Source organism: Primulina tabacum, chromosome 17 (assembly GCF_025594145.1).
Source record: "Primulina tabacum isolate GXHZ01 chromosome 17, ASM2559414v2, whole genome shotgun sequence".
Classification (NCBI taxonomy): domain Eukaryota; kingdom Viridiplantae; phylum Streptophyta; class Magnoliopsida; order Lamiales; family Gesneriaceae; genus Primulina; species Primulina tabacum.
In genome coordinates this window covers 4,425,593-4,436,631 of record NC_134566.1, presented here as the reverse complement: position 1 = coordinate 4,436,631, position 11,039 = coordinate 4,425,593, and positions in this window count along the sequence as shown.

Here is an 11,039-nt window from a genome sequence, read left to right as displayed (position 1 = left end):
TGTCCCAAAAACATTCTGAGACCAGCAGATTCAATCTTCAGAAAGACGTTCTTAATTTTAGCTTCGTGAACTGATAGAATTGAGTCAAAATCAATGGCCATAGCGTTCAACATGTGAGCTGGGATTTGATTCGCCATTGCTGAGAGTAAGAAAACCTGAAATTTTGCGAAATACAGGCTCTGAGTGTATGAGTTTGCTTTGAGAGATGATGTACTCGTAAGAAAGAAAGCTGAATTGAAGCGGGAAATTATTTATTTGTATGTGACTGTTTAGATTCTGGACACGTGTCAGTCCATCAAAATTTTGAATAAAAACGTGTGTTCGTGTGCTATAAGCGTGTGTACAATTTAAACGGTTCAAATGCTTCCACGTTTTCAAAATGAGATTCATCATTAGATATTAGACAGTCACGTCATTTGATTTGGAATATAATATGTTTTAATTAGTTAACTTATATGAGAAGATTAGTGAAATACCCAACTGAACGATCAGTTGTAAGACTGTGTCCTTTCAGTTGAGAGTTTACTAACATTTGTCTTCTCAGTTAACATTTTAAAACCATTATTCCCCCTTAATTAGTGCATAAAATAATTAAAGCGAATAAATTTAAAGGTCAGAAAGATTATCGTTTGCTGAAACATTGACGACTCTTCAGCTTCCTTGATATTCTGCTATAAATAGAAGTAACACGGTTAGTTTCAGTTATATTGGTGAAAATATTCAAGACGAAAGAATGGCAGATGCGAGTAGCTCGAGTGCTTCGCCATTTTCTTTGGAAGCTAGGAAAGATGTTATAGAAGACGAAGTCTTCTACAAGAGTCTTCCCTACTGGGAAAAGTTACAGGAGCTTGCGTTCCTGTATAATTCTGGAGAGGCTACCACTCCCGAACTGATGGCAGAGTTGAGAGAAGTGCGGGAGCAATTGAATATAGCTGTGTGGGTGGACATCTTCAAGGATGGTCATATCTATCAGCTGATGCTTCGAAAGGAACTGGAGATCCTTAATCGCATAGCTTCTTCACACAGCTTTCTCAAGACATCTTCCTCATCTCTATCCGTTTGGTTGAGAATGTGGATAGATGATATAGAGAAAAAATATGAAAATGTAATCCAAGCAAATATTTATGGTTGAATAAAACATTTATTTTGGCTTAACTGTGTTTTTTCTTTTTCCAGCAAATAATAAGTTTCATTACTTATTATATATGAATTACGATCATAAACAGATGAACTGATGATTGGATAAGCGTTAAGTAATAAATGTCAAACTGATAATAGTTGATAATGAACAACTGATAGTTAAGAAGCCTCGGTAAATGAGAGAGACGCTTCGGTTGATTTGAGTCTCTTCAGTTTTTTCAACATTAAAATTTCATCTGTCTTTAAATAAGATTATAGAATGTGAGACAATAACAGTTCAATATGTCGGATTCAAGTAACTCTGATGCATGCAGTAGTTCGCATATTCAAGTTAATGAGCAGTTAAGTTCTTATTTAGAAGAATTGAAGAAGACAATGGAAGAATATGTCTTGATGAAAGTGATGTCAACATGGTTCAAGATTCATGATTTGCAGAGGGTAAGTAGTAGTGGTGCTGTTCCTACTCGTGCTCAAGCAGCAACAACAAGAAAATACATTGATCGTTTTGAAGTTAGGCATGTTACAGATCTGATTGATGACAAATGTCTGTTAGAAGCAATGTTATGGAAGGAATGGCATGTGGTTGAGAAGATTTCTACAACTAGGTCATTTTCTAGAATCCAAATTTATGAGTTGAATGATTGGATTAGAGAATGGCAGGATTCAGTTGGTTCTATGATATCTTCTGTACACTGGGATCGATGGTATTCTTAATAAAATATTATTTTCAATTTGTTGTGTTCTTATTTTCTGCAGATAATTCTATTAATAAAGCAACATTAGTAATAATTTTAAGACAGATCAATTAAACCAAGAATATTGCGAAAGTAAGAAAACTTAGCCTCGGTTAATGGTTTGGTGAAGATGTCAGCTGCTTGTTGCTCCGTTGATATATACTCCAGTCTGATGTTCTTCTTCAAAGCATGATCTCTTATGAAGTGGTGTCTGACATCTATATGCTTTGTCCTTGAGTGAAGAACTGGATTATAGGTGATGGCAATTGTACTCGTATTGTCACAAAATATGGGCGAATTATTTGTAATTACTCCATAATCTCTCAATTGTTGCTGGATCCAGATCAGCTGTGCACAGCAACTACCAACAGCAAGGTATTCTGCTTCAGTTGTTAAGGTAGCTATAGATGTCTGCTTCTTGCTGAACCAAGAGATCAGCCTGTCTCCTAGAAACTGACAAGATCCACTTGTACTTTTACGATCAAGCTTAAATCCTGCATAATCTGCATCTGAATATCCAACTAAATTGAAAGTAGAGTCTTTAGAGTACCATAACCCAACATTTTGTGTACCCTTAAGGTATTTCAAAATTCTTTTAGCAGCTGAGAAATGTGATTGCTTAGGATTTGCTTGAAATCTAGCACACATACACACAACAAATACAATATCAGGGTGACTGGCAGTTAGGTATAACAATGACCCTATTAAACCTCGATATAGTGTCGCCTCAACTTATATTCCCCCTTGATCAGTGTCCAATTTTACTGATGAGCTCATGGGAGTATTTGCAGCTGAACATGATTCCATGCCAAATTTCTTTAGCAGCTCCTTTGTATATTTAGTCTGACTGATGAATGTACCAGTTTCCAGTTGCTTCACTTGTAGTCCAAGAAAGAATGTCAGTTCACCCATCATGCTAATTTCAAACTTATCCTGCATTAGCTTAGCAAATTTCTCGCATAATTTGGGTTTAGTTGACTCAAATATGATATCATCAACATAAATTTGAACTAATAAAATGTGATCATTCTTAGTAAATTTGAACAAGGTCTTATCAACTGATCCAACAGAAAAATCATGATCATTTAGGAATTTTGAAAGAGTTTCGTACCAAGCTCTGGGAGCTTGTTTAAGACCATATAAGGCTTTGTTCAAATGATATACATGATTAGGAAAGTTGTGATTTACAAAACCTGGGGGTTGTTCAACATATACTTTCTTTGTAGCTGGCCATTTAGGAATGCACTTTTGACATCGATTTGATAGAGTTTGAAGTTCTTGTATGATGCATAAGCAAGAAACATTCTGATTGCTTCCAGTCTTGCAACTGGAGCATATGTCTCATCATAGTCAATTCCTTTCTCTTGCCTATATCCTTGTGCTACTAGTCTCGCTTTATTGCGCACAACTGAACCATCCTCGTTCAGTTTATTCATGTACACCCATTTTGTACCTATAACAGTTTTTGAAACTGGTCTTGGAACTAAGTTCCAGACATTGTTATGAGTGAACTGATTTAGCACTTCTTGCATTGCATTTACCCAGTTAGGATCAGCAAGAGCTTCATCAGTTTTCTTTGGTTCTAGTTGTGAGACAAAAGCTGAATAAATAAATAAATTTAGCATTTGATTGCGAGTTCTTACTGGATCAGATGGATTTCCTATTACCAGCTCAGGTGGATGTGATTTTCTCCATATGTACTCAGTATTTGTTGTATCAGCAATTTCTTCAGTTGGTAACTAAACACAGTTTTCAGTCTCAGTTGGTGCTTCGTCAACTGGTATTTGAATGTTATCATTATGATCTATCAACTGATCATTAGGAATGGCTTCTGGTTCAGCTGATTGATCTGACACTTCTGGTTCGGGTGTTTGGAGATTGTTTTGATTAATATGATTGTCTTTTTCATCATCATCCCCCAAACTGATATCTGTAAATCGATCAACTAGCTCAACTTGATCAGTTGGCTTATTAGTTAGTTCAGTTTCATCGAAATCAACATGAGCTGATTCTTCAACATTTAGGGTTTTCTTGTTGAAGACTCTATAAGCTATACTAACAAATGAGTATCTAAGAAATATTCCCTCTGCAGATTTAGCATCAAACGCATTTAAATAATTTTTACCATTATCAAGAATAAAACATCTGCAGTCGAATATTTTGAAATAAGTAATTATACTTTTTCTTCCATGCCAGATCTCATATGGTGCTTTCATATGATTCTTATTAATCATTGATCTGTTCTGAGTATAACACGCAGTGTTTACTGCCTCTGCCCAAAACCTTTGAGAAATACCAGAATCAGCAAGCATTGTTCTAGCAGCTTCTTTAAGGGTCCGATTTCTTCTCTCAGCTACACCATTTTGCTGAGGAGTTCTGGCTGCCGAGAGCTCATGCTTAATTCCAGCATTCTCTAGAAAATTTGAAAGAGTTTGATTGATGAATTCAGTTCCTCGATCTGATCTGATTCGATCAATTCCAACTGATTTTTCATTTAAAAGTCTTTTGAAGAGCTTTATCAGTTGTGAAGCGGTATGGTCTTTAGATTTGAGAAAAATAACCCAAGTAAATCTTGAAAAATCATCTACGACTACCAAGGTGTATTTCATTCCCCCTAAGCTCATGACTGATATAGGACCAAAGAGATCCATGTGCAACAGTTCTAAGCATCGGGATGAAGATTTACAACCCTTGTTTTTAAAAGAAGATCGTACTTGTTTACCATACTGACATGCTGAGCAAAGTTTTTCTTTTGAAAAGTCTATTTTGGGCAAACCAGTTACAAGTTAATGTTTACTCAGATAGGTAATGGTTTTAAAGTTTAAATGGTTTAGTCTCTTATGCCACAACCAGTTTTTAGATGATTTGGAAGCAATAAAACTAACTGGTGCATAAGTTTGATCATTCCAACTGATTTTATATGTGTTTCCATAACGTTTGCCAGTTAGTATGATTTCATCAGTTGAAGTTTTGACTGAACATGAGTTTTTGTCAAAATGTACTGAGAATCCACTGTCGCATAACTGACTGATGCTGATCAAGTTATACTTCAAGTTTTCTACTAATAGAACATCTTTAAAAGTAAAGTTACCATGGATAAGCTTACCCTTACTCACAGTTCTACCTTTGGAATTGTCCCCAAAATTGATGTTTGGACCACTGTATTTGACCAGTTGAGATAACGTACTTGCATCTCCTGTCATATGTCGCGAACACCCACTGTCCAAATACCATATTGAGTTTTTGTTTGTACCTGTTAGCTGCAGTCACACACATAATATAATTTGGTACCCATATCTATTTGGGTCCTGAACTGATTAGTCCTTTAGGAACCCATACTTGGATTAGTCTAACAGGCTTTCCAGTAGCTGTATTCCAAATTGTTTTTATCGGCTTTTGTGTGCTTGTGTGGTGTACGAATGATACAATATGTGTTTTAGATTTATTCAACTAATTGTTCAGTCTATATCTCTTATGAACTGGCTTGCATTTATAGTAATTGGAATAGCCATTCGAATAGTTTTTGTAAAATCTCTTTGATGACTGACTTTGTGAATCAGTTGAGAATTTTTGACTATAACCAATACCATATCTTTTGCCCTTGTTCATACTTTCAGTTGGCTTTTCAACCAGTTTACTTGGCTCTGATTGTTCTTGTACCATAACTGATTTGACAAAGTGAATGTATTTCCCTTTGCCCATATTCAGTTTTGGTTGAGTATCATTGGTTGACATTTCATCTTGGTTACAGAACCCCAAACCAGTTTTATCAGTTACTGATTTTTGGGAGTTCTGTATATCAGTCAATGCAACAGATGATTTGTTCCAAGCCTGAATAAGTTCAGTTTGTTTTGAATTTTCAAGAATTAATTTCTGGATTAATTCCTGATTTTTGTTTCTTTCTGTTTTTAGCTCAGCAATTTCCATTTTTAGACTCAACCCATCAACTGATTCATCAGTTTTGATTTTATTGTCTGTGGGATCAGTTTGCTTTGCTTTGATTTCTTCAAATGATGATGCAAACTTTTGATACTCATTTACCATGTTATGTAGTGTTAGAATGAGTTCTTCTCGTGTGAAATCAGTTGAGCTGAAATCAAATACCTGTTGGCTAGATGATTCTTCTGCTGCATCATTAGCCATCAAGCACTTTACTTCCTCATCATCACTTGAACTGCATGAGCTTTCTGGTTCCGACTCTTCACTGTCAGTTTCTACCCATTTAGATTTGTTTTCTTCAGCTAAGAGTACCTCATGTTTCTTTCTGAAGACCTTCTTATCTTTCTTGGATCTTCTTTTGCGTTCATATGATTTCTTTCTTCTGTCAGTTGAGCCTTGACTGTCCTTCTTGGGTTTAGGACAATCAGCAATGAAGTGACCTGATTTGCCACAGTTATAGCAGGCATTTGGTTCATCTTTGGAATTGTTCCTTTGGTATGGCTTCTGGAAGTTCCCTTAATTCTGGAAGTACCTACACGGACCCGGAGCCGGACCTGGGCACGGGGTCCGTGTACTTCATATTTTGGAAAAAAAAAATTTTGGTATGCTTTGAGGTTTGAGGTCAAGGTTTAGTACAATGATTTACAAGGTCGAGTCATGGGAATTTTAGAACGTCCTAAGGAATTGATTGAACTCGTAAGGGTGCATGATTACTTACGTCTAAGTTATGCGAGTTAAGCATGTTAAATCATGGTCAGTATGTGCAGCAAGGGCCCCGATCGAGGCCCAACGAACCCCACAACACCAAGTAAGTATGTGTGACGTGCAAGTAAATATTTTAAGTTTTTGAGGTATGCTAAATGTCTTGTGGCCAAATTATGTTTAGGATTGGAAAGCGTTAAATTATGAACGGGGACCAATCCGCCCGTTAAATTATGAACGGGTTAGATCGAGGTTGGAAAGCGTTAAATTATGAACGGGGACCAACCAGCCCGTTAAATTATGAACGGGGATCTCATGTATGTGGCAGTGGATACGTCACTGTCAGCCCAGTACTGTGGTTTGTCTGATCAGGCATTTATTATGTTATGGGTTACTTGCTTTGAAACACGCCTCTACGCAAAATAAAGTCATGTATGTTTAAGTAAGTTCAGTTATGCAAGCATGTTTATGAAAGCTTTCAAGTTATGGCACGTCTATGTATGTACGTATGTTCAAGTTACGTTATGCAAGTTCAAGTTTAAGTATGTACGCTCTATTTTGAAATTGCATATGGTTTTATTACGTATTATTCGTTACTTCCAGTTTATACGTGTTGAGTCTTTAGACTCACTAGACTTGATCGATGCTCGTGAGGATGATCATGTTGAGACGAGGGGTGGGGACCAAGGAGCAGGCTTGGACTGAGCGGGAGGCTAAACCCGAGGACCGCCATGTTTAAGTTTTATGCAAAAGTTAAATTACTCTGATTTCATATTTTGATGGAAATACTTTGAGCAAACCTTTTGTGAGCAAATTTTATTGTGGTTATTTTGAACAACCGTTTCTTATGGGGGACTTGGTTGAGATATTTTATGGCAAACTTTGAAGGTTATTTTATGTTTAAGAAAATTTTAAATTTTTCGGCAAATTTTGAATGGTAAAAGTACAGTATGTTACAGTTGGTATCAGAGCGGTGTTCTTGTAAAGGGTTACGCCTACTGCCAGCCGCAAGAAGCTCACGAGGTCACACCTCAAGTCTGTAAGTTTTAAAGTTTCAAAAATTTATGCTACGTAGTATGCATTGAGCCATGATTTCAGCATGTTCATGTTTAAGTTCAAATTTCGTGCATCGTATGTCATTTATATCATAATCATGCATGTTGGGTTTACGTGTTGGGTAATTCATTGGAACAGTATGCCTCCTAGACGTATGATTAACCAGGAAGATAGGGAGATGGACAGAGAGCCTCGAGATAAGGGAAGAGCCAATCCTCCACCACCACCTCCAGATATGCAGGCGCAGATGCTTGCTGGTATGACGCAATTCTTCACACAGTTTGCGAGGAACCAGACTGTTGTAGGCCCCAAGGAGAGGCCTAGACCAGAGGCAGTATATGAGAGGTTCAGGAGGATGAGTCCGAAGGAGTTTTCGGGTACTACTGACCCGATGGTAGCTGAGGGATGGATCAAGTCCATCGAGGTAATATTTGACTTTATGGAGCTGACTGACGCTGACAGGGTCAGATGTGCTACATTCTTGCTGTCAGGGGATGCTAGATTATGGTGGGAGAGTGCATCAGTGGCAGTAAACTTGCGGACTCTGTCGTGGAACGGATTCAAAGAGGTGTTCTACGCCAAGTACTTCACTGAAGAAGTACACTCTCGCCTGACCAGGGAATTTATGACGCTGAGACAGGGAGACAGTAGTGTGGCAGATTTTGTCAGAAAGTTTGAGAGGGGGTGTTACTTCGTACCCCTCATTGCGAATGATGCCCAAGCAAAACTGAGGCATTTCATGGATGGACTGCGGCCGATCTTGCGCTGTGATGTGAGAGTAGCCGGCCCTACTTCGTATGCCGTCGCAGTATCTAGAGCTTTAGCGGCAGAGCAGGACCAAATAGACATTGAGGCTGACAGGCAGAGCAAGAGGCCCTATCAAGCGCCGCAACACCACCAGCAGCAGCATCAGAGGCCCCAGTTCAAGAAACCATATCAGGGGCCGCCAGGGAAGAAGCCGTATCATGGACCACCAAAGGGCAAGGGTCCAATTCAGCAGCAGGGGGCGCCTCAGAAGCCCGTTGCTTACCCAGTGTGTCCTAAATGCAACCGCCAGCACCCGGGGCAGTGCTTATATGGATCAGGCAAGTGCTTCAAGTTTGGAGCTAGCGACCACATGCCGAAGAAGTGCCCGTAGTGGAAGCAACCGACTCAAGGGAGAGTTTTCGCCATGCATGCTCAGGAGGCGAACCCAGACACTACACTACTGACCAGAAACATTTTCATAAAGAGATTAGCAACAACGGCACTGATAGATTCAGGAGCCACTCACTCTTTTATATCGGAGACGTTTGCTAATCATTTGGACCTCAAGTCCATTGGCCTAGACGTGAACTTTTCAGTGACAGTCCCATCAGGGGAAGAGCTGTTAGCTACCAGTGTGGTCAGAGATATCGATCTAGAACTGCATGGCCACCTAGTATATGCAGATTTAATCCTATTTCCAATGCCAGAATTCGACATCATATTGGGAATGGACTGGCTGACTAAGAACAGAGTTCTGATCGATTTTCAGAAGAGATCAGTGTTGGTCAGACCGCTGGGCATGGAGCAGTTCCTAATTGAGCCAGCTAGATGGAGGAGTTTCCCTCGCATGATTTCGTGCATGCAGGCGAGGAGACTAATTTCTAACGGGTGTCAGGCTTTCTTGGCCAGCATCATCGCAGCACCCGACATGCCCACTCCATCGCTATCAGATGTGCCAGTAGTCAGAGACTTCCCAGACGTCTTTCCTGACGACGTCACAGGCCTTCCACCAGAGAGAGAGGTGGAGTTTGGAATCGATCTCATGCCAGGCACAGTGCCAATCTCTAAGGCACCGTACAGATTAGCTCCAGCTGAAATGTTAGATCTCAAGCAGCAGATCCAGGAGCTTCTCGACAAGGAATTCATCCGCCCCAGTTCCTCACCGTGGGGCGCACCAGTACTTTTTGTGAAAAAGAAAGACGGGAGCATGAGACTATGCATCGATTACCGTGAGCTGAACAAGGTAACGATCAAGAATAAGTACCCGTTGCCTAGAATCGAAGACTTGTTCGATCAATTACAGGGAGCTACCGTGTTCTCTAAGATAGATCTTCGATCAGGGTACCATCAGCTGAAAGTGAAGGATGCAGATGTCCACAAGACAGCTTTCAGGACCAGATACGGGCATTACGAGTTCTTGGGGATGCCGTTCGGACTGACAAATGCTCCAGCTATTTTCATGGACCTCATGAACCGAGTATTTCAGCCCTACCTGGATCAGTTCGTCATCGTGTTTATTGACGACATTCTCATATACTCGAAGAGCCATGAGGAGCACAACAAACACTTAAGGACAGTTTTACAGGTCCTGCAGAGTCGCAAGTTGTTTGTGAAGTTTAGTAAGTGCGAGTTTTGGCTGCAGAAAGTTGCATTTTTGGGGCATATAGTATCTAGCAGTGGAATCGAGGTGGATCCAGCGAAAGTAGCAGTTGTCAAGGAATGGGTTGAGCCGAAGAACGCATCAGAAATCCGCAGTTTTCTGGGTTTAGCCGGTTACTAGCGTAAGTTCATTCGGGAATTTTCATCCATAGCCGTGCCACTCACTTCCCTGACCAAGAAGAATGCTAAATTCGTGTGGTGTGATGAGTGTCAGAAGAGCTTTGATACGTTGAAGCAAGCTCTTATTTCTGCGCCGGTGCTAGCCATGCCGTCAGGGCAAGGAGATTTCGTATTATATACCGATGCATCTAAGCTCGGGTTAGGCGCAGTATTGATGCAGCAGGGTCGGGTCATAGCTTATGCTTCTAGGCAAATGAAGGTGCACGAGAAGAATTAACCGACTCACGACCTGGAGTTAGCCGCCGTTGTCTTCGCACTGAAAATTTGGAGACACTACCTATACGGCGAGAAATGCCAGATTTTCACAGATCATAAGAGTCTCAAATATTTCTTCACGCAGAAAGAGTTGAATATGAGACAGAGACGGTGGTTGGAACTTGTGAAAGATTATGACTGTGAAATTAGCTACCATTCTGGAAAGGCTAATGTTGTCGCAGACGCATTGAGCAGGAAAGTGGCAGTTGTAGCTCAGTTGTCAGTGCAGAGACCTCTTCAGTCTGAGATTCAGAAGTTTGGTCTATAGATTTATCGTGAGGACAGAGCCCCTAGGCTGTCTAATCTGACAGTCAAATCTGATTTGCTAGACCGTATCCGAGCAGAACATTCTTCAAATTAGCAGCTACAGAAATGGAGACTGAAAGATGAAGCCAAGGGCAGTGATCTTTACACAGTAACAGACGGCATTGTGAGATACAGAGGTAGAATGTGGGTGCCTAGTGGTGAATCGATCAGACATGATATTTTGACAGAGGCACACGCATCTCCGTATTCTATCCATCCGGGAGGTACCAAGATGTATAAGGACCTCCAGATTTTGTATTGGTGGCCAGGGATGAAGAGGGACATCCGCCGATTTGTGTCATAATGCCTCACTTGTCAGCA